Below are 24,629 nucleotides of genomic sequence, written 5' to 3' on the forward strand. Positions count from 1 at the left end.
AATATAGAAATGTTAAATTTCAAATCAGTATTTTTTATCCTTTCCTTTATGATTTATCCTTTTGTTTTAAAGACTCTACCCCAATATAACAATATTCTACTATTTTTTTCTAAATATTTCAAGTTTTGCTTTATCATATTTAAGTCTTTCATCCATCTGGAACCTAATTTTGAGAACAACAGAAGACGGGTTTTTTTTGTTTGTTTGTTTGTTTTTTGGTATTTTTCCTTTTTTTGTAACCAGTCAGCCTAGCACCATTTATAACACAGTCCCTGGCAATACCAAATGCAGCTGTGGGATATACCAAGTTTGGTGGAACTCAGCAGGGCTGTTTCTCATCTTTATTTTGTTCTATCATTCTACTTTCTATTCTTGGACCAATACTACACTCAGGAAAGGATTTTTTTTGGGGGGGGGAATGGGGAGATAATCAGCTTTATCATAGTAATCATTCCCTTCATTATCAGCATTTGTTAACTGCCTACTAAGTAGAGAGTTCTGAGCTATTTACTTTATATCCAGTATTATATTCAATCTTTATTACAACCCAATGAGGCAAGTGTATCTTTATTGTAAAGACGAGGAAACTGGGACTTGAAGTTAAAACTTGCCCAAGTTTATTTAGCCTGGAATTGAGAGAGCTGGGATTCACATTCAACTCCATCTACCTGCAAAGCTTGTCTTTTAAACACCTACGATACACTGTCTCCCTGGACAAGACTTCAGGGATCGCCTTGCCCAGCAGTTGTCAGCACTGGCTGCACATTAGAATCACCTGAGGAGCTTTTCCAACGTATTGAGGATCAAACTCCACCTCACACAAAGTATATCAGAATACCCAGGAACAAAGCTCAGGCATTAATATAAAAGCTTCCTGGATTCTAGTGTGCCTACAAGCTGTAAAACCACTGATTTAGTCCTATGTATTTATTTACTCATGAGAAAGGTTAGGCACAAAGATGGAATAAAACTCGCCCCAAATCTCATCCTAGTTTAATGACAGAACAGGAACTACAATGCAAGTGCTTTTTTAAAAAATTTTTTATTTTATATTGGACTATGGTTGATTTACAGTGTTGTGTTAGTTTCAGGTGTACAGCAAAGTGATTCAGTTTTATATATATACATATATCTATTCTTTTTCAAATTCTTTTCCCATTTAGGTTATTACAGAATATTGAGCAGAGTTCCCTGTGCTATACAGTAGGTCCTTGTTGGCTACCTATTTTAAATACGGTAGTGGGTATATGTCAATCTCAAACTCCTAATTTATCCCTCCCCCCACCTTTCCCCTTTGGCAACCATAAGTTTGTTTTCTAAGTCTGTGAGTCTGCTTCTGTTTTGTAAATAAGTTCATTTGTATCATTTTTTTAGACTCCACATATAAATGATATCATATGATATTTGTCTTCCTCTTACTGACTTACTTCAGTTAGTATGATCATCTCTAGGTCCACCCATGTTGCTGCAAATGGCATTATTTCATTCTTTTTAATGGCTGACTAATATTCCATTGCATATATGTACCACATCTTCTTTATCCATTCATCTGTCGATGGACATTTAGGTTGTTTCCATGTCTTGGCTATTGTAAACAGCACTGCAATGAACACTGGTGTGTATGTATCTTTTCCAGCCATGGTTTTCTCTGGATATATGCCCAGGAGTGGGATTGCTGGATTATATGGTAGCTCTGCTTTTAGTTTTTAAAGGAACCTCTGTACTACATAAAGAAAATGAAAAGACAACCCACAGAATGGGAGAAAATATTTGCAAAGGATGCGCTCGACAAGGGATTAATCTCCAAAATATACAAACAGTTCATGCAGCTAAATATCAAAAAAACAAACAACCCAATCAAAAACGGGCAGAAAACCTATACAGACATTTCTCCAAAGAAGACAGGCCAAGATGCTCAACACCACTAATTATTAGAGAAATGCAAATCAAAACCACAGTGAGATATCACCTCACACCAGTCAGAATGGCCATCATCAAAAAGTCTACCAACAATAAATGCTGGAGAGGGTGTGGAGACAAGGGAACCCTCCTGCGCTGTTGGTGGGAATGTGAATTGGTGCAGCCACTATGGAGAACAGCATGGAGGTTCCCAAATACTTTGATTCACAGACTAGTACTCTTCATGAAACCACATATTTCCTCAGCTTTATTTATATGGAATGGTGGCTGAATAAATTCTCCATAAGTCTATATCCAAACCATGTCACAGGGTCCTTATTGTTTTAAAGTTTGAGGCCAGGCAAGGAACAGAAGAAGAAAGCTGACCAGGATCATCTGTCCCTAAGGCTGCTGGTACTCAGAAACCACTTATTTGGTGTGAAATCAAGGGACCAAGAGCCTCCTCTCATGCACAAATAAACTTATTCCCAGTTTTTCAAATGTTTGCTCTTTTGCTTATTGAGAACAAAAATCCCTCTAATACTTTTACTTGGTAATTATAAATAAATTGAAAATTACTTTGCAGAAGTATTGCACTGACTTAGGTTCAATCAAAGTGTCAATGGTGACTCTTACACCCTTTTCCAAGGACAGATTATTGAGAAAGGAGATAAGAAAGGTGAAAGTCACAAGGCAATAAAAAAGAAGAATCTGAGAACTAGAGAGAGAAGCTTTCCACTGGAACCATAATGTTGCCTAGGCTCTCACAAAGAAAACACACTGCTTAGACTACACATACACTGGGAATTCCCTGGCGGTCCAGTGGTTAGGACTCCGTGCTTCCATTGCGGGGGCGGTGGGTGGGGGAGGGGGGAATGGGGCAGGGTTTATGTTAACATTATTGATGTATTATTATTATTAATGATAATATTATTTTATCAATCTTGACATGCAGTTTTGAGCACTTTCCTTTCCAGACGCTCAGAGAGTTATTATCTTTGGTATATTCCTGAAGAGAGATTCACAGCTCCAAAAGTAGAGGCTCACTCTTTGCTTCATGCATATAAGTCAAAGAAGAGACTTAAGGGTCATAACTCTAGATATCAGTCTTCCTTGACTTTGGTTCATTCTGCTTTCATACAATCCATTCGTTTGCACATTATACATCAACAGCCCTAGCTAGGTTTCATAAGCTCAATTTGGCCTTCTCTGCATAGCTGATAAGCTGAAATGTGCAGGTAGTACATAACGGTTCTGACAGTGGTACGATTTGGGCAGCATATTTGTACAGTGCTGTTTGTGTGTCTTGAATATTTTATTGCCTTCTGTCTTCATTATTTTATAAAAACAAATGGAAGATGAAAATTCTGATACAAGAAGTATAGATCTCATAAACCTAATGTAGTTGAGACAAAGGTGGAAATCACTCTGAGTGCCAAAAGTGGTAAATCAACAAGACACTCATTGGGCTTATGCCAGTCAACTGTTTGTTCAGTTGTGAATAGAACAAACAAGAACATATTCAAAATTCCAGAGATAAATCATAGAGATCTGTGTCAAAGACAAAATATAAATGAGGACATTTTAGCTCTCTGTGCCTGGGTCCACAGCCCCCACTCTTACAATATGTAAGTTTATTATTTGGCCTTTAAACAATAAACTTTGATACACATTATTAAGAGTGCATTATGTACTAAAATAGGATATTTCCTGGATATCTCTTATAAACCAAAAATAATCCATTCCACAATCACAAGTATGTTTTTCTGAATGCTGGGATAATGGTAAAATAATAATTCTTCTTGGCTTACAAAATCATTCACACACACAGGTGTGTGCACATACAAGCATGACCCTTGTCCTATCTTATACCAATGTAAGGTCAGTCCATATACCAATAATGTGTTGCAAAGGAGTATGACTGGCATACATGATATAAGTCCCAACGATGAAGAGATGACCCTCCAGAATCCTCGTTTCTTCTATGATTCATTATGAATGCTTCATTGATCACAGTCATATTTTTATACACTCTCTTCTCATCTGAGGAAATCATACATACACCCCCTTGACTACACATTCCATGTTATAGAATTAAAGGGCACCTCCACTCCTTAAGGAATTTGTTTCAACTTATTTAGCCCTTAGCACCATGCATGACATATATTAGGAGCTCAATATACCTCCCGAACTGAATTTCCTCTGCTAATGCCAAATCTATGTTTGTATTCATTAATTCATTCATCAAATCATTTACTTATTCAACATATATTAAATACTTAATGTGTGCCATTCTCTTGGCCAAGAGAAAGATGACGTAAAACATAGCTTCCTGCCTTCAAGAGTGAGTCTATCCAGAAGTAGATATTAACATATAAACCACAAGTTTGACTGTAAGGCAGACAACTGTAAATGAAACAAGAGAAATGTACTATTTAGAAGATAGAGAAAAAATAACTCTGACTACAGGTAAAAGAATGAAATTCATAGAAGAGGTAGCATTTGAACTGCGCCTTCAAACAATGAGTCGAATTTTGAATAAGCAAGGAGAAGGAGGCTTCTTTTACTGGTAATATGGATATTAGAGGTTTAGAGAAATCATTCTCAATTCAGCATCAAAAAAATCTTTAAATATATACATATATTTTTGGCCGTGCCATGTTCTATGCAGGATCTTAGTTCCCTGACCAGGGATTGAACCTGTGTCCCCTGCAGTGGAAGCAAGGAGTCTTAACCACTGGACCATCAAGGGAGTCCATGTATACACTGCTATATTTAAAAAGGATAACCAACAAGGACCTACTGTATAGCACAGGGAACTCTGCTCAATGTTATGTGACAGCCAGGATGGGAGGGGGGTCTGGGGGAGAATGGATACATGTGTATATATGGCTGAGTCGCTTTGCTGTGCACCTGAAACTATCACAACATTGTTAAATGGCTATACTCCAATATAAAATAAAAAGTTAAAAAAAATTAAAAACATAAAAAATATATTTTTTGACATATGAATGAACTAGGGATAAAATAAGGGAATATTATAGCAGAAAAAAAAAACGAAAAAATGAATCTGTATAAGATAGTGAAATTGAAGTAGAAATTATTCCCTGACAAAATAATGTTCCAGGGTCATGAGGTTTAAAGAAGGCTGGAGTAATGAAGAATGGAGGGTACACAAGTTTGGGAGCCTAGTAAGATGCAAGACTGCATTAAAAGAAAAAATCCTCCATAAAGTAGGTTTCCTAAGGAACAATAAACTCATCACATACACAAAAAAAACGCTGTACCTCAGGGGCTACTGGGATATTTGTGTTTTGGATTTGATTTTAAGTATAAAAGAAGAAATGGGGGAAAGATTCTAATGAAGATTCCCAATTAAAAGCCTGCAAGCGGGCTTGAGGCTAGAATTCACACTTCCTGTATGGCCTCCAAAAGTACAAACTGGAAATTTAAAGTAATCTTGGGTTAGTAGACCCCCAGGTGACTGAACTGACTGACCCACATGCAAATCCATTCTGGAGCAATTAAGTTTCAACCCAGGCTGCGTATGCATCTATATTTATATATCTCTAACTCTGTCTAATTAGTGGAATAGATTAAAAAGCAAACTTAGGTGCAACAAAGTTAAATCTAACGAAATCACCAAAATGCATTACAAAATCCCTCAAAATATGTGAAAAGAAATTATAAAAGAAAAGTTAGAAGGCAAAGAGAATAGGCCGTATTGCAATATTGTGTTTGGCAATAATGAATATTGAAACAGATGTAATATTCAAATAGAAGATAATAGATGAGAGCTTTTCAGAGTTGATGCAACACACAAAACTCTGAAATTTTCACTGGAGAGATAAAATTAAATTTATAAGTAGATATAAAACAATGAAACTGCAGAATGTGAAAAGCAATAAAGTAATCTTAAAGAACAACCAAAGGGAAAAGATTACCTCAAATAGTAACGGTTACACTGACAGCTAATTTCTCAGCAGTAATCTTCGAAACTATAAGAAACAGAATTGTAACTTCAAAGAACTGTGATAAATTAACTGCCATCCTAGATTTCTACGTACCACAAAACTATCTTTCAAGAATGAAGGTGAGACTTCAGACTTCTGCTTACTATGTAGAAATCTGGAAAAAGGTGTCATTCTCATTTTTACTACAATAATAAAACTCACTGGATAAGGGCAAATTTACAACTTTGCTCAAAGTGATCGGAGAGCTGATATTGCAGGGCAACCCACTAGTCAAAAACCTAAGGAAAGCAGGCACCTGCAAGCAGAAATGGAACACAAGGACGTGCTTGCTTGGGTTCAGTGCCTCAGGATGCCATACATGCTAGTAAGAAGAATTCAACTAAAATATATTTAATGAATTGATAAAGGCCAAGAGTGGGCCAGCATGAGAAAAACATCAGAAAAGGAGGGGTTACCAACAGCAGCCATATAGTGGGATCAATCACAGTTTGTACTGACCTACCCAGCAGACAAATCCACCAGATTTTGCAACTGAAGAACAGCCATATAGCTGTGGCACACTGCTGCATATTTCACCCGCTTTTGCCACACAAGTATTCACATTTGCTAATGCCAGTCACCTGAGAGCTTCCCTGCTCCCATCCCACCCCCAATAACCCCTGCCAGAACTCTGAAACTGCACCAGCAACTAGCATAGGCTTCTGCAGCTGTGTGAGTGCAAGACACCAGCCAGACCCCCATGGATGAGCCCAATCAACATGCAAACACCCAGGGATAGCCCCTCTAGCTATATTACTTGCATGTCTCAGGTCTGACACTCATCACCAGTCTCCACTGAAGTGTGCATGCCCAAAGGGAAACTGTGCAGCTATGGGTGAGTAAACCAACAGCCATTATTCTTTACCCAAGCCTTTCTTAAACCTCAGTTCAGAGAGTCTGCAAGAGGTGACTGCTTCTTCAAATGTGCAGACACCTACACAAGGCTACATGGATCATGAAGAAAAAGGGGAATATGAATCCACAAAAGGAACACAGTTAACCTTCAGTAACTGGCTGCAAAGAAATGGAGATCTAGAAACTGTCCAACAAAGAATTCAAAATAACTGTTCTAAAGATGCTCAGAGAGCTACAAGGGAATACAGATAAATAATTTAATGACATCAAGAAAAAAAATACAAGAACAAAATAAGTTCAAAAAAGAGATAGAAATATAAAAAAGAAATGAACAGACATTTGTGGAGCAGAAGAACACAATAACTGAACGGTAAAAATGAATAGAGAGCTTCAAGAGTGGATCTGACCAACCAGAAGAAAGAATCAGTGAGTTCAGAGACAGCTCAATTGAAATTATCCAGAGGAGCAAAAAGAAAATAAGAATGAAAATGAATGAACAAAGTCTACAGGACTTACGGGAAACCACTAAAGGAACAAGGTATGTATTGTGGAGGCCCAAAAGGAGGAGAGAGAGAGAAAGGAGTAGGAAGTTTATTTAAAGAAAGAATGGCCTCGAACTTTCCAAATCTGGAGAGAGATCTGTATATCCACGTTCATGAAGCTAACAGCCCACTGCAAAATTTCAATCCAAAATGATCTACTCTAAGACACATTGTAACTATCTAAAATCAAAGACTGAGGTAATTTTCAAAGGAGTAAGAGAAAAAAACTTTTTTCTCATAAAAGGGAACCCCTACAAGGTCATCAGTAGATTTCTAAGCAGAGACCTTGCAGAGCAAAAGAGAACAAGATGATGTATTCAAAGTGCTGAAAGAAAGTGACAACCAAGAATACTTTACCCAGCAAAGCTGTCCTTCCAACATAACAAAAATATCTGATAAACCCACAGCTAACATTATATTCAGTGGTGAAAGGTTGACAGCTTTTCCCAAAAGATCAGGAATAAGACCAGGGGGGCTGCTCTCACCACTCCTACTCATCAGAGTCCTGGAAGTCCTAACCAGAGCAATCAGGCAATTTACACACACACACACACACACACACACACACACACACACACACACAAACTGGAGAGGAAGAAGTAAAATTGTCTTTGTACATGATATGATCTTATATATGAAAAATCCTAAAGATTCGACAAAAAAACTGTTAGATTTATTCAACAAATTTAGTAAAGTGGTAGGATACCAAGTCAACATACAGATTTCAGCTGAAATCAGTTGCACTTTTATACACCACCAAAAAAATATCTGAAAAAATAAAGCAGCCAATTCCATTCACAATAGTATCAAAATCAATAAAATCTCTAGAGACAAATTTAACCAAGGAGGTGAAAAATCTATATACTGAAATCTATAAGACTTTGATGAAAACATATTTATGCATCTATCCATTTATTCATTCATTTCTTTGATCAAGAGAAATGCTGGGAGACAGGGTTAGCAAGGTCGACTGGGTTAGTTTACTAGTTTACCATGCTAGGCAAAGCTTCTGCACTTAATTCTAGAAGTAATGCAGGCTCATTAAAGAGATCTGAGGGAATTCCCTGGTGGTCCAGTGGTTAGGACTTTGTGCTTTCACTGCTGAGGGCCCGGGTTCAATTCCTGGTCTGGGAACTAAGATGCAAGCCATGTGGTGCAGCCAAAAAAAAAAGAGAGAGAGAGATTTGAAATTTTCAAAAAACAAAGAAATTAAAGAAGATAACAAAGGGAAAGACAGCCAATGTTTATGCATTGAAAGAATATTGTTAAAATGTTCATACTACCCAAAGCCACTTGCACACTCATTGTAATCCCTATCAAAATTGCAATGGCATTTTTTACAGAAATAGAAAAACCAATCCTAAAAGTTTTATGGAACCACAAGACATTGAATAGCCAAAGCAATCCTGAGAAAGAAGAAAAAAGCTAGAGTCATCACACATCCTGCTTTCAAACCATACTACAAAGGCATAGTAATCAGAGCAGTATGGTACAGGAATAAAAAGAGATATATAGACCAATGAAACAGAATTAAAACCCCCAAAATAAACCCTCACAAATATTGTGTTTAACTATATTTGACAAATGAGTCAAGAATATTCAATGGGGAAAGGATTGTCTCTTCAAGAAATGCTGCTAGGAAAACTGTATAATCGCACGCAATAGAATAAGATTGGACCCCTATCTTACACCACTCACAAAGAACTCCTTAACTTTGGTCTTGGCAATGATTTTTTGGATATGACACCAAAATCACAAGCAACAAAAGCAAAAATTAACAAGTGGGACTACAACAGACTAAAAAGTTTTTGCACAGAAAAAGAAATAATCAACAAAAAGAAAATGCAACCTAAGGAATAGGAGAAAATATGTGCAAATCATAAATCTGATAAGGGCTTAATATTCAAAATATATTTAAAAAAACTCATAAGACTCAATAGAAAGAAAAAGAAATAAAAAAGTGGATAGAGGATCTGAATACATATTTTTCCAAAGACATACAAATGGCCAACAGTTAAATGAAAAGGTGCTCAATATCACTAATAATCATGGAAATGCAAATCAAAACCATAATGAGATATTACCTCAAACCTGTTAGAAAAGCTATCATCAAAAAGACAAGAGATGGGCTTCCCTGGTGGCACGGTGGTTGAGAGTCCGCCTGCCAATGCAGGGGACACGGGTTCGTGCCCCAGTCTGGGAAGATCCCACATGCCGCGGAGCAGCTGGGCCCGTGAGCCATGGCCGCTGAGCCTGCGCGTCTGGAGCCTGTGCTCCGCAACGGGAGAGGCCACAACAGTGAGAGGCCCGCGTACTGAAAAAAAAAAAAAAAAAAGACAAGAGATAACAAGTGTTGGTGAGAATGCGTAGAATTCTTGTGCACTGAAGTGAAAATTAGTACAGCCACTATAGAAGACAGTATGGAGATTTTTCAAAAATTAAAACTATTATATGACCCAGCTATCCCATTTCTGGGTAATATCCAAAGGAAAGGAAAAGAGGATCCTGAAGAGATATCTGCACTCCCATGTTCATGGCAGCATTACTCAAAATTTCCAAGATGTGGAAACAATCTAAGTGCCCATCAATTAACATGGATAAGGAACATATCATACGTGTATATACACACATACAACGGAATATTATTCACATGAAAATGAAGGAAATCCTTCCATTTACAAAAACATGGATGAAACTTGAGAGCATTATGCTAAGTGAAATTAATCAGACAGAGAAGGGCACATTAAAAAGCTGAACACATAGAAACAGTAGAGTTGTGGTTACTAGGCTGAGGGTGAGGGAAATGGGTTGATGTTGATCAAAGGTTGCAAACTTCCAATTATAAGATGAATAAATTCTGGGGATTTAATGTACAACATTGTAATTATAGTTAATAATACTGTATTCTACACCTAAAAAAAATAGGTTAACAAATGAGTTGAGAGAGTGTTCAAAATTTCCAAGTAAATAGAGAATAAGATTTCGAATGAGAAGAACAGTGAAATTCAAAAGGCAGCCTATGTGATAGAGACTGGGTATACATTTAGTAAATACTGGAATGTCCGGACAAACAGGTATATTACATTTTCTAACCTCCCTTATAGTTAGGTGTGGCCATGTGACTGAGTTCTGGTCAGTTTGGTGGACAGGATGAGCCACTTCCTAGTCTCATTCAAAACACCTGTCATGCCTAATTTCTCCATGCCTTTTGCCCTTCCCTGGTAACACTGAGTCATAGATATTCATAGAAACAGAATCCTACAATCCTTACTTGGAAGAAAGCCCACAAACCAGGAACACCCGTTTTTAGGCTTTACACGGGGGACAAACGTCTATTATATTGACTACGGAGACTTTGGGATTTATATATTACATAAACTAGTGTTGCCTTAATTAATACAAGAAAGGAGAGAAACAAGAACAGTGATACATTCAAAAACAATACAAATTGAAATGAGGTATACTTTAGACTGTAGAGCCAAAAATATCAATAATCACATTGTAAAAATTTAATCTCTCCACTTAGATTAGATTACAAAAATCATAACTGATAACATAAGGACAGTGGACATTTGAAAAGATTAAAACTGTATGTGTACCAGTCAAACACTATTCAAAAAGTCTAGTATAGCTATGTCAACATCAATCACAACTGTCCTGAAGACAATACAAATTACTAAAAATACAGAAGGTCATAACATTGATAAGAGGTTTCATATTAAGGAATATCTAAATTTTAAATTCCACACAGGTAATAAAACTTTATAAAATGTATATAGTAAAAACTGACATAACTACTAGAAGAAATTGTCAAAGCCAGCATTTTAATGGGAGAGTTTAAGAACCCTCTCGCTAGAATTGCTAAAGTAAAGAAAATCAGTAAGGATGCCAAGGATTTGAACAACTCAATTATATACAGATATAGACATAGATTTAGACATAGATATCAAATTATGTTATTTATATATATATATACATATACACACACACACACACGCATATATATACCCCAAAACTAGAAATTATACATCATTTACATGCAAACGTGGGATATTTACAAAAATTGATTATGTACAAAACCATAAGGACAGGAGGGGCTGGAGAAAGTTGCTGCTGCTGGTGCAGGCAGCCCAGCTTTAGGATGAGCAGTATAAACTCCATGAAGCCATTTTTGACTGCTTTTTACTACTGAAATCAACGGACTAAGACTAGTTCCTGGTTCATAATTTTCAGAAGGATTGGAGAAGAGCAGAGATGAGACTGCCTCAGAACTATAGCAGCTTGGAAATCCTGATCAGAAGCCAGTCTGATAAGGTAGAAAGATTTTTTTGGGCTCACCCTACTTGGAATTTACTCTTCTTTTGGATTAACAGCCATGTGGCTGACAGGGTCTAGTTGCACCAGCCAGGTGTCAGGCCTGAGGCTGTGAGGTGGGAGAGCCGAGTTCGGGACACTGGTCCACCAGAGACCTTGCAGCTCCATGTAATATCAAACAGCGAAGATTCTCCCAATGATCTCCATTTCAACACCAAGACCCAGCTCCACTCAACGACCAGCAAGCGACAGTGCTGGACACCTTATGCCAAACAACTAGCAAGACAGGAACACAAACCCACCCATTAGCAGAGAGGCTGCTGAAAATCATAATAAGGTCACAGACACCCCAAAACACATAACCAGACGTGTTCCTGCCCACCAGAAAGACAAGAACCAGCCTCATCCACCAGAACACAGGCACTAGTCCCATCCACCAGGAAGCCTACCCAACCCACTGAAGCAAACTTACACACTGGGGGCAGACACCAAAAACAATGGGAACTAACAACCTTCAGCCTACAAAAATGAGACTCCAAACACAGTAAGTTAAGCAAACTGAGAAGACAGAAAAATACACAGCAGATGAAGGAGCAAGGTAAAACCCCACCAGACCAAATAAATGAAGGGGAAATAGGGAGTCTACCTTTAAAAGAATTCAGAGTAATGATAGTAAAGATGATCCAAAGTCTTGGAAATAGAATGAAGAAATTACAAGAAACATTTAACAAGGACCTAGAAGAACTAAAGAACAAATAATGATGAACAACACAATAAATGAAATTAAAAATTTTCTAGAAGGAATCAATAGCAGAAAAACTGACGCAGAAGAAGGGATAAGTGACCTGTAAGATAAAATAGTGGAAATAACTACCACAGAGCAGAATAAAGAAAAAAGAATGAAAAGAATTGAGGATAGTCTCAGAGACCTCTGGGACAACATTAAATGCACCAACATTCGAATTATAGGGGTCCCAGAAGAAGAGGAGAAAAAGAAAGGGACTGAGAAAATATTTGAAGAGATTACAGTTGAAAACTTCCCTAACATTGGAAAGGAAATATTCAGTCAAGTCCAGGAAGCTCAGAGATTCCCATACAGGATAAATCCAAGGAGAAACACACCAAGATACTATTAATCAAACTATCAAAAATCAAATGCAAAGAAAATATATTAAAAGCAGCAAGGGGAAAACAACAAATAACATACAAGGGAATCACCATAAGGTTACCAGCTGACCTTTCAGCAGACACGCTGCAAGCCAAAGGGAGTAGCAGGACATACTTAAAGTGATGAAAGGGAAAAACCTACAACCAACATTACTCTATCCAGCAAGGATCTCATTCAGATTTGACAGAGAAATTAAAACCTTTACAGACAAGCAAAAGCTAAGAGAATTCAGAACCACCAAACCAGCTTTACAACAAATGCTAAAGGAACTTCTCTAGGCAGCAAACACAGGAGGAGGAAAAGAATTACACTAACAAACCCAAAACAATTAAGAATATGGTAATTGGAACATACATATCAATAACTACGTTAAATGTAAACGGATTAAATGCACCAACCAAAAGACATAAACTGGCTGAATGGATACAAAAACAAGACCCGTATATATGCTACCTACAAGAGACCAATTTCAGACTAGGGGCACATACAGAGTGAAAGTGAGGGGATAGAAGAAGATACTCCATGCAAATGGAAATCAAAAGAAAGCTGGAGTAGGAATTCTCATATCAGACAAAATAGACTTTAAAATAAAGACTATTACAAGAGACAAAGGAGGACACTACATAATGATCAAGGGATCAATCCAAAAAGAAGATATAACAATTGTAAATATTTATGCACCCAACGTAGGAGCACCTCAATATATAAGACAAATGCTAAAAGCCATAAAAGGGGAAATCAACAGTAACACCATCATAGTAGGGGACTTTAACACCCCACTTTCACAAATGGACAGATCATCCAAAATGAAAATAAATAAGGAAACACAAGCTTTAAATGATACATTAAACAAGATGGACTTGATATTTATAGGACATTCCATCCAAAAACAATAGAATATATTTTCTTCTCAAGTGCTCATGGAACATTCTCCAGGATAGATCATATCCTGGGTCACAAATCAAGCCTCAGTAAATTTAAGAAAATGGAAATCATATCAAGTATCTTTTCCAACCACAACGCTATGAGTCTAGATATCAATTACAGGGAAAAAATGTGTAAGAAATAAAAACACATAGAAAAAACAATTTGCTACTAAATAACCAAGAGATCACTGAAGAAATCAAAGAGGAAATCAAAAATTACCTAAGAACAAATGACAGTGAAAACACGATGACTCAAAACCTATGAGATGCAGCAGAAGCAATTTTAAGAGGGAAGTATACAGCCATAAAATCCTACCTCAAGAAACAAAAAACATCTCAAATAAACAACCTAACCTTACACCAAAAGCAATTAGAGAAAAAAGAACTAAAAACCCCCAAGGTCAGCAGAAGGAAAGAAATAATAAAGATCAGATCAGAAATAAATGAAAAAGAAATGAAGGAAACAATAGCAAAGATCAATAAAACTAAAAGCTGGTTTTTTGAGAAGATAAACAAAATTGAAAAATCATTAGCCACACTCATCAAGAAGAAAAGGGAGAAGATTCAAATCAACAGAATTAGAAGGAAAAAGGAGCAGTAACAACTGACACTGCAGAAATACAAAGGATCATGAGGGATTACTACAAGCAACTATATGCCAATAAAATGGACAACCTGGAAGAAATGGACAAATTCTTTGAAAAGCACAACCTTCCAAGACTGAATCAGGAAGAAATAGCAAATATAAACAGACCAATCACAAGCACTGAAATTGAGACTGTGATTAAAAATCTTCCAACAAACAAAAGCCCAGGACCAGATGGCTTCACAGGCTAATTCTATCAAACATTTAGAGAAGAGCTAACACCTATCCTTCTCAAATTCTTCCAAAATATAGCAGAGGGAAGAACACTCCCAAACTCATTCTACGAGGCCACCATCATCCTGATACCAAAACCAGACAAAGATGTCACAAAAAAAGAAAACTACAGGCCAATATCTCTGATGAGTATAGATGCAAAAATCCTCAACAAATTACTAGCAAATAGAAACCAACATCACATTAAAAGGATCATACATTTTCAAGTGGGGTTTATCCCAGGAATGCAAGGATTCTTCAATATATGCAAATCAATCAATGTGATAAACCATATTAACAAACTTAAGGATGAAAACCATATCACAATCTCAACAGATGCAGAAAAAGCTTTTGACAAAATTCAACACCCATTTATGATAAAAACCCTCCAGAAAGTAGGCAGAGAGGGAACTTACCTCAACATAATACAGGCGATATATGACAAACCCAGAGCCAACATCGTTGTCAATGGTGAAAAACTGAAAACATTTCCACTAAGATAAGGAACAGGACAAGATTTCCCACTCTCACCACTATTATTCAACATAGTTTTGAAAGTTTTTGCCACAGCAATCAGAGAAGATAAAGAAATAAAAGGAATACAAATCGGAAAAGAAGAAGTAAAGCTGTCACTGTTTGCAGATGACAGGATACTATACACAGAGAATCCTAATGATGCTACCAGAAAACTAGTAGAGCTAATCAATGAATTTGGTAGAGTAGCAGGATACAAAATTAATGCACAGAAATCTCTTGCATTCCTATACACCAATGATGAGAAATCTGAAAGAGAAATTAAGGACACCCTCCCATTTACCATTGCAACAAAAAGAATAAAATAACGAGGAATAAACCTACCTAAGGAGGTAAAAGACCTGTACTCAGAAAACTATAAGACACTGATGAAAGAAATCAAATATGACACAAACAGATGGAGAGATATACCATGTTCCTGGACTGGAAGAATCAACATTGTGAAAATGACTATACTACCCAAAACAATCTACAGATTCAATGCAATCCCTATCAAACTACCAATGGCATTTTTTACAGAACTAGAACAAAAAGTCTTAAAACCTGTATGGAGACACAAAAGACCCCAAAGAGCCAAAACACTCTTGAGGGAAAAAAACGGAGCTGGAGGAATCAGACTCCCTGACTTCAGACTATACTACAAAGCTACAGTAATCAAGACAATATGGTACTGGCACAAAAACAGAAATATAGAACAATGGAACAGGATAGAAAGCCCAGAGATAAACCCACGCATGTATGATCAACTAATCTATGACAAAGGAGGCAAGGATATACAATGGAGAAAAGACAGTCTCTTCAATAAGTGGTGCTGGGAAAAGTGGACAGCTACTTGTAAAAGAATGAAATTAGAACACTCCCTAACACCATACACAAAAATAAACTCAAAATGGATTAGAGACCTAAATATAAGACCCGACACTATAAAACTCTTAGAGGAAAACATAGGAAGAACACTCCTTGACACAAATCATAGCAAGATCTTTTTTGATCCACCTCCTAGAGTAATGGAAATAAAAACAAAAATAAACAAATTGTGACTTAATGAAAGTTAAAAGCTTTTGCACAGCAAAGGAAACCATAAACAAGATGAAAAGACAACCCTCAGAATGGGAGAAAATATTTGCAAACAAAGCAACTGACAAAGGATTAATCTCCAAAATTTACAAGCAGCTTATGCAGCTCAATATCCAAAAAACAACCAAATCCATAAATGGGCAGAAGACCTAAATAGAGATTTCTCCAAACAAGATATACAGATTGCCAACAAACACATGAATGGATGCTCAACATCACAGATCATTAGAGAAATGCAAATGAAAGCTGCATGAAGTATCACCTCACACAGGTCAGAATGGCCATCATCAAAAAATCTACAAACTATAAATGCTGCAGAGGGTGTGGAGAAAAGGGAACCCTCTTGCACTATTGGTGGTAATGTAAATTGATACAGCCAATATGGAGAACAGTATGGACATTCCTTAAAAAACTAAAAATAGAACTGCCGTTCGATCCAGCAATCCCACTACTGGGCATATACCCTGAGAAAACCATAATTTGAAAAGAGTCATGTACCAAAATGTTCATTGCAGCTCTATTTACAATAACCAGGACATGGAAGCAACCTAAGTGTCCAGTGACAGATGAATGGATAAAGAAGATGTGGCACATATATACAATGGAATATTACTCAGCCATAAAAAAGAAATGAAATTGAGTTATTTGTAGTGAGGTGGATGGACGTAGAGACCGTCATACAGAGTGAAGTAAGTCAGAAAGAGAAAAACAACCGTATGTGAATACATATATATGGAATCTAAAAAAAAAAAGTTCTGAATAACCTAGGGACAGGACAGGAATAAAGACACAGACATAGAGAATGGACTTGATGACACGGGGAGGTGGAAGGGTAAGCTGGGATGAAGGGAGAGTGTGGCATGGACATATATACGCTATCAAATGTAAAATAGATAGCTAGTGGGAAGCAGGCACATAGCACACGGAGATCAGCTCGGTGCTTTGTGTCTACCTAGAGGGGTGAGTAGGAAGGGTGTGAGGGAGATGCAAAAGGGAGGAGATATGGGGATATATGTATAAGTATAGTTGATTCACTTTGTTATAAAGCAGAAACTAACACACCATTGTAAAGCAATTATACTCCAATAAAGGTGTTTAAAAAAAATAAATAAAAAATAAAGCAACACTAGTCTTTATTAAAATAAAAAAATAAGGACAGTTCAAACTTTACAGAAAGGTGAGACACGGGAAGTCTACATCATGTTGAGAACATTACTAAAAGTATACAGACAGGAAGTACCATGTATGTTTCAAGCAACGAAACTAGTAGTCCTAAATGACTGATGCTAAAATTAGGAGGAGATTTTCCTAAATTCCAAGCCAATAATGAAGAAATGGCTGAACACAGAAAAGGTTTGAGCTTTTTGTCCAGGTCTTATTAAGCATTAGTTTCTTTTAGGTCCTGGCCACATGAAATAGGTTAAACATTTGAATTAGAGGCAAGAGGTTCTATATTCCATCTCAACCATAAGTTATTAACTTCCATCAGGAGGATAATTCAACCCATAAGTAGACAGCCACTATGGCCTGATGAATGTCTTTCTTCTCTATCTCTTGCTTCATAATAATAAAACAAAATCCAGTCATGCATCAGACTCACAGACATGTAAAAACAGACATGACAGCCATGGAGACTGGCAGACAATTTCTTGACCATTCAAGCTTCTTGATTTGTATAAATTCAATCTCCTTTTATCTCCCAATGTAAATGTGACTCTGATCTGAAAGGTCAAACATAATTGGGTTCTATTCCTCTTCCTAACTTGAAGTTCAGCACTGGCCTTCCCTTCACATCTTCTCAATTCTTTTATGCAATGGCAAAAGTGAGGTCAGCTGTTTCCCAGCAACAACACAGTGACCATCATAGATCAAGACTTTTGACTGGAATGTTATGCTAGGCAAGTCTTTGTCATGCCAATCAAGTTGAAATTGTGCTGCTTGGATATCAGGCCAAAGGTAAAACAGCTGGTTTTACTTATTTGTTAGACTTAAAAAAATATAGGGCATACGTGAGCCATGGCCGCTGAGCCTGCGCGTCCGGAACCTGTGCTCCGCAACGGGAGAGGCCACAACAGTGAGAGGCCCGCGTACCGCAAAAAAATATATATATATTTAGCACATAAACATTTGCAACCTGTGACTCAACCTTTTAACTTTACCAGAGGTAGAGTTTGAGAAAGCTTACTACTACACTTACAAGGCTGATCTTTCATTTCATATTGGTATTTACGTGGAGATGTCTCGTCATATGCAAAAGATCCTCTAACCAAAGAAATCACATTCCTATCCTCTCAACTTAGAGCAAATGGTCTTTTGTTTCCACCATTCAACTGAAACTGCTTTTGTCAGTTATCCTTGTTCTCTGTGCTGCTATATGCAACATCCTCTCAACAAATTTGACCATTCTTCACTTCTTGAAACACTTTTTTTCTTGCGACTTCCTGATACCACCTTTGTTTTCCTTCTACCTCTCTGGGCCTGCCTTATCGGTCTTCCATGTTCCTATTCCACTACTCCACTGCCAAATATTGGAATAACCAGCATCTGTTAGTAAGCTTCCCCCGACCCCGCATTTCTAAGCTCTCTCCAGTGTGATTTTATTCAATCCCATGGCTTTGTATATAGTTGCCAATTATGTCTAGCCCTGATCTCTCCCCTTGAACTTAAGAGGCAGATATCCATGACATCTTTACATGATGGTATAATGGGCATCTCAAAATTGGCATGTCCAAGGTATTACTCTTGGTTCTGTTTTGTTCCCCCACAATACTCTTGTTCCCTCTGTTTTCCTATCTTACTAAGTGGTCCCAATGCCCATGACCAAAAATATGTCTTTAATCCTTGGTTCTCCTCCTTCTACAAATCAACATATCAAATCTCAATGGCTATTCCTATTAGTTCTGCCTCCAAAATTCATTCACTTCTGCTGATATCCACTGTTCCACTAAAAGTTTCTACTACACTACCCATTTGCCATGAGACTGAATACTATACTGATGAATGATGAATCAGCGACTAAAGAAATGCTCTAGACTCACGTATGCGTGATCTGTCATACAAGGTCAGTATGACTCACAGTTGATGGAGGATACTTGGCAACACAGTGGAGAAGACAGGAGAGAAAGAAGAGAATGAAACTAATATTCGTTGCACAGGTATCATTGCGCATCACCAGGAAATGTTTTATCTCTCTTACATCCCACACCAACTCCTAAAGAAAAATGGAGTTACTTTAACAGAGGAAACTGATGTACACAAGATCACTAAGTGGCATGAGTAAAATTTATACTCTCGTCTTTTGGGCTCCATTGCGTCTCCCCTTTCCATACTCGATGGGACTCTGAATGGTACCTCTGTCTTAAACATGTGAAGAGAAAAACAGAGAAATTATTCTATCTCCCACTCTGTATCTCCCAGGGATTAGAGAAATCAACCTGTCAATACAGTGACAAACCTTCAGAACTGATTAGCTGCCTGACAGCTGGAAAGAAACCACTGAAAGGAGTTCCAGAATCATTGTGGGGCAATATTTCAAAACCTACAGTAAACCAGACTTCATTCACCAGGGACAACAGACTGAAAAAAGAAGCTGCTCTCCATTTGGTTGTCAAAGTCTAGGGCTAATCTTTTATCAATAAATTTTGATTGAAAGTCTATTATCCCAGGTAAAAAAATATTCTGCCCCATTATCAAATCACCCATCTGACCACGTGACTGATTTTCACTTGTAAAATACTATCACTGTGTCCTGATGTGAATCACACTTAGTAGATTTAGATCTTGCTAGAGCTCATGGTCTAGCGCAATGTTGCTCACTCTAGAGGCTCTTGAAGCAGAATCCTTTGGCAACACGTCATTTTAAAAACCTTGAGTTCAATCTTCTGAGTAATAATTTCTTAGGGTGTTCATTGGAAATTTTCATATTTAAAACAAATAAGAATGTTGAAGAAAACAACGTGTGCTACGGAGATGTCACTTGCCACACAGACAGAACAGAACCCATGAAGAAGCCCTTTTCATTGTAAAGAAAATTGGAGGTTAATCTGATGAAACAAAGGAAGACAAGATTAGAGATTTTTCTTTTTCAGTTTTTAAAATTATAAATAGTCTCTCTTCTGATTTTGAGGAACTGCTGAAGTTTTAAGTTTTGTGTTTTTTTTCTTTGAACAAGTATTGCCATTTTGCTATATATCAAGAGTAGAGCCAGCTGGTGGGGATTCTAGTTACAAGCCTGCCCTGAGAATCCAGTACAAAGTACCTACCCTTTTTATGCTTCAGCTTCCTCATCTGTAAAATGAGGCAATTAGACCACATGACCACTCACATTCCATGAAGTGGAGCAGTATATGCATTTCCTAAAGACAGTGGAAGTGTTACATCATGGCAGCTTGTACTTGGGCTTTTTTAAACCATTAGGTTAGAATTAGGAACTGAGAGGACAGCGACAGTAAGAGGAAGGTGGTATCTGTGAAAACTCTAACCCTGACTGTGAAAGACAAGAGGATTCTTCTGATAATATTAATGAAAGAACTCGAAAATTGCCTTTGCATCACCAACTAGATTATCTCAGCTCTAGACCTCCTTGGTGTCACCTCCATCTCTTACCCAGTGGAGTAAAAATGGGTAATGAGACACAAACATCACTTTCCAAGCATATGGGGTTTTGTAGAGTTCCTGGCAGGCAGGGCAATAAACAACAGCAGGTCTAGAAGCTGTAAAGCAGGAGTCACAAGCATTGGTTACCCAAGGAATAGGGGTAAGAGTCAGCTGAGGGCAACTGGAGGATTATCAAGGGATTCTATTGTTTTATTGGGTCAGAGACCAAGAAATATCCTTGTTTAACTATGACCTAACCACTCTTCCTTTTGACAAGGGAACCAAGTCTGCAGGAAACAAGGATATGAAAGGGCAAAGCAAGTCCAAGTCTTGATTATTAGCTTGGGCCCCATATATCGCTGCAGAACTATCATGAGTTGGTCTGGAAACCTTGGACAATTTATTTACTCAAGCTTGGCCTTCACAGCTTGATGCAAATATATATAACACAGTCAAAGGAAAAAAATTAATCCAGGAAGGCAGCCAAAATAAATACCTTCATGTTCTCTACATGCCGCCACCCACAACCTCCCCAGACCTCAGGACAGAGCTAGGCAAAGCTAACAACTCCAGACCTTCTCAGAGGGGACAAAAACTTCTGATCTTACTGCCCCTTGGATGAAAGGAGGATCTGAGAATGAATGGAGAGAGGGAGGGAGGAGACATGAACAAGAGAGTCAGAGAGGAATTGATAAAGGAGATGTGGTACATAAATTCAATGGAGTATTACTCAGCCATTAAAAAGAAGAAAATAATGCCATTTGCAGCAATATGGATGGACCTAGAGATTGTCATACTGAGTGAAGTAAGTCAGAAAGAGACAAATATCATGATACTACTTTTATGTGCAATCTTAAAAAATGATTCAAATGAACTTATTTACAAAACAGAAACAGATTCACAGACATTTTGGTTACCAAAGGGGATAGCTGGAGGGCATGGGGCAGAGATAAATTAGGCGCTTGGGACTGACATATACACACTACTAAATGTAAAATAGATCACTAATAAGAACCTACTGTATAGCACAGGGAACTCTACTCAATACTCTGTAATGGCCTATATGAGAAAAGAATCTAAAAAAAGAGTAGATACATGTATATGTATAACTGATTCACTTTGCTGTATACCTGAAACTAACACAACACTGTAAATCAACTACACTCCAACAAAAATTTAAAATAAAGTAAAATAAAAAACAGAGTCAGGGCTTCTCTGGTGGCGCAGTGGTTGAGAGTCCGCCTGCCGATACAGGGGACACGGGTTCGTGCCCCGGTCCGGGAGGATCCCACATGCCGCGGAGCGGCTGGGCCCGTGAGCCATGGCTGCTGAGCCTGCGTGTCCGGAGCCTGCGCTCCGCAACGGGAGAGGCCACAACAGTGAGAGGCCCGTGTCCCGCAAAAAAAAAAAAAAAAAAAAAAAAAAAACAGAGTCAGAGAGAGATAGAAACAGAGAACATGAGTGGATCAGATAAGAGCTGGGACTGCTGGTAAAACTCCACAGTTGTAGGAAAAGAAAAGAGAAGGCAGAGTCCTAATTATGGCCCCTGTGACTTTATCTCTTTGTGTTTGAAAAGTTTACTTCCTGATTTGTGATTTGTTTATAGAATAACTCCAAAATTTGACAACCAATGAACAATGCTTACATTATTAAAACTAAATCATTTTAATGTCTGACAAAATAGTGATCTCGTCTTCCATGCACATATTTCATGTTTCCTTTCTCTTTCAACTTTCTGATCTAATTTTTTCAACTCTAACTTCAAACGTAACTATGATTATTTTTACGTTGAAATATACTTCTATACAATGTGGGGGAGTTCTTTCTTACTTCAAATTGATTTTGGGGACTTTTTAAACTGTTTATTTTGAAATCATTGCAGATTCACATTACAGAAGTGGCAAAGACAGTACAGAGACATCCTGTGAAGCCTTTGCCTAATTTCCCCCAATGGTTACATTTTAAGTAACTGTAATAGATCTAATTGCTCATTTTTTTAAAGCTACCTCCTGTTTTATGGCTCTAATATCTTAAATCTCTCTGAGATACTAATTATAACTGCTTTAGTTGTTTTAATTTATTTTCTTTTGATCTCCTATGTGCCTGCTTCCTATAGGGTTATTTTGCTCCATCTTGGTCTCTCTCTTTGATGCAGAATTTTCTCAAATATCTGGTGACCCTTGATTGTTAATTATATTTTAAACAATTATTCCTTAGTAGAGCTGACGGGGATGTCTGTGTACATTAGCAGTCAGTCAATTGCAGACTTTGATTTGGGGTGAATGGGCTGCCAAGTAGCAGTTATGCTGGGAAAACTCTAAATTCCAGGATGGAGAGGGCTTTATCCCATGGCCTTGTTTCCTATACCAGTTCCTCTAGTGCACCCTGACACCGTTTTTTAGAATATAAGTGTCTGTCTCACCACTGACCCTAGGATCCACACTTGGCAGCTCTGGCTGCTCTAGTTGCAGGGGGGATGGGAACTGAGGGATAGAGAGAAACAGCCAACATTGCCTTATCTAGACATCAAAATAGCCCCCCCCCCCAGTTATGAACGCCTTCTCATCTTCGCTCTCCTTCACATCATTTATCACAGATACATGAATTTCTTTGGGGATCTTCAAGAGCCCTTCTGCACATCTGGACAAGTGCAGAATTATCCAATAAAAATACAATGAGAGTTATAAATGAGAGCACCTTGTATAATTTAACATTTTCTAGAAGCCACATTAAAAAGTTTAAAAGGAGGAAATTAGTTTCAGTAACATTTTAGTTACTTAAAATATCCAAAATGTTATTTCAAAATATAATGAGTATAAAAAAATACTGAGATATTTTACATTCATTTCTTCATACTAAATCTTCAAAATCTGGTGTTTATTTCACACTTCTTACGGTTCATCCAGACCAGCCACACTTCAGGGGCTCAGTAGCTACATATGGCTGGTGGCTACTGTTTTGGATAGCACAACTTTTATTGTGACTCCAATCATTCTACTTCTTCCATTATCACTGCTTCATCTATTTTTAATCATCTAGGAAATGTATGAAATCTCTAATCCACTGACGGTCACCCTCTTACTCTCATTATTATTGTGGATTTAACCTAACTTTAAAATTTCGTTTCATTTTAGTATAGTATCAGGAGGAAAACTAAATAAGTGTGTGAACTCTGCCATTGAGAAACCCACAAAAGAACCAAAATCCCAACATAACCTCCAGCAAAAGGAACTCCAACATGTAGGTTTTGTGGGTGTAAAATAAACAACAATAACAACAAAGTATAACTCCTGGCATTTCCTCACACTTCTATTTTATACAACTCAAGGGTTATATTCCTGTTTAATTACTTTGGTCCACTAGCATGTGACTATTCGGCATTGTTGGTTCCTTTGTAATTTAACAAAAACTAGTACTTACTGCTTACTTACTAAGTCTCAAGAATTCTTCTTAGGCTTTATATGCACTATCTCATTTAATCCTCTCGATAACCTCAGGCAGAAGGTGCTATTATCATCTCCTTCTTATATTATCATCTCCTTTTTATATATGAGGAAACTGAGGCACAGAGAGGCTAAGTAAGTTTTCCAAGGTCACACAGACCCCAGAACTGTGATTCCAAAACACATGTCCTTAATCACTATGTCCTATGCTTCTTCCAGAGTTCATGTCTAGAGCTGGACCACTTGGGTTTGACTCTTAAGTCTCTCCACTTGCTAGCTTTATAACCTTGAGGTTGCTACACACCCTCTCTGTGCTTGAATTTGTCATTAGGGTAGTAACGTTATAGTATTCACCACAGTGCTTTTCACATATACAGTAGAGTAGAAAGATGGTAGCTGTGGT

Source organism: Monodon monoceros, unplaced genomic scaffold, assembly GCF_005190385.1.
Source record: "Monodon monoceros isolate NGI ecotype Baffin Bay Population unplaced genomic scaffold, NGI_Narwhal_1 Super_Scaffold_1, whole genome shotgun sequence".
Lineage (NCBI taxonomy): Eukaryota > Metazoa > Chordata > Mammalia > Artiodactyla > Monodontidae > Monodon > Monodon monoceros.